Source organism: Scyliorhinus torazame, unplaced genomic scaffold (assembly GCF_047496885.1).
Source record: "Scyliorhinus torazame isolate Kashiwa2021f unplaced genomic scaffold, sScyTor2.1 scaffold_249, whole genome shotgun sequence".
Lineage (NCBI taxonomy): Eukaryota > Metazoa > Chordata > Chondrichthyes > Carcharhiniformes > Scyliorhinidae > Scyliorhinus > Scyliorhinus torazame.
Genome location: NW_027307976.1, coordinates 38,868 through 39,851, shown reverse-complemented (window position 1 = coordinate 39,851; position 984 = coordinate 38,868). Strand labels below are relative to the sequence as shown.

General features: G+C 50.2%; 1 non-coding gene across 1 annotated transcript; it reads left to right on the top strand.

Annotated features, from left to right (window-relative positions):
- The first annotated feature begins 303 nt into the window (after positions 1–303).
- On the top strand, positions 304–494 carry LOC140406109 (U2 spliceosomal RNA). The gene has a single exon (XR_011939039.1). It is a non-coding gene; the product is annotated as a U2 spliceosomal RNA (small nuclear RNA).
- The last annotated feature ends 490 nt before the right edge of the window (positions 495–984 follow it).

The following is a 984-nucleotide window of genomic DNA, read 5'->3' as shown; positions in this document are numbered from 1 at the left end:
TAGAGTAGTCAATTATTTTTCCAATTTATGGTGGCTAATCCACCTACCTCCCACATCTTTGAGATGGGGTGACACCCAACAGAACCGGGGAGAATGTGCAAACTCCACGTGGGCAGTGACCCGGGGTCGAACCCGGTTCCTCGGCGCAGCGAGGCAATGTGGACTGGGAACTTAGGAAACTAGGATAGCAAAAACGGTACATGAGAGGAGACAGGCAGGTCAAATGAACGAACGTCCTAAGTAGTTTTACCAGCTCATTAAGGGTAAACGGATAACTAGGGAAATAGCCGGAAAACATGGGCAATCGCTTCTCGGCCTTTTGGTTCAGATCAAGTGTAGTATCTGTTCTTATCTGTTTAATATCTGATATGTCCCCTATCTGGGGACCGAATATTAAATTAATTTTTGGGACTCGGAGATGGTTCAGGGGCTTGCTCCTTCCGCTCCACGCATCAACCTGATCTTGCAATGCTTCCAGGAATGGTGCCTTCACCCCACTTTGGGGAGCCAAAAATACAAAAGGAGAAAATGGCGCAAAACCTGGCTTCCCCTTTTCTCTCTTGTCCAGTTGTCTCATCCTGACCAAATTAAAGCCTTTCAGGCTCCAAAGCATTGCTAGCTTTTCTGCTGGCGGGCGCTTCGGGCACTAATGTTGTGAGCCGATGGACTCGCGGACTTGCAGCAGCCAGGCTCCGTTTTCAGCTGATCTGCCACACAGATTTCCTGCTGCTTCTTACAGGCCACTCACCCTCACCCCAGGATGCCGACTTGCCTTCTCCTCACTTCAGTTACCACAGCCCATCATCCTGCACAACAGGGAAGTGTGGCGACTGATTGAACGGCATCCTGATTTGGATGTAGGTATACCTTCACGGCGTCTCTTTTCGTTCTCCTAACTCCACGACCAACACGCCAGGGTGGAGCTCAGTGAGACTAGACATTGCCGCCTGTTGGATTCCGTCAGTACTTGCTGCTTGCACGGAT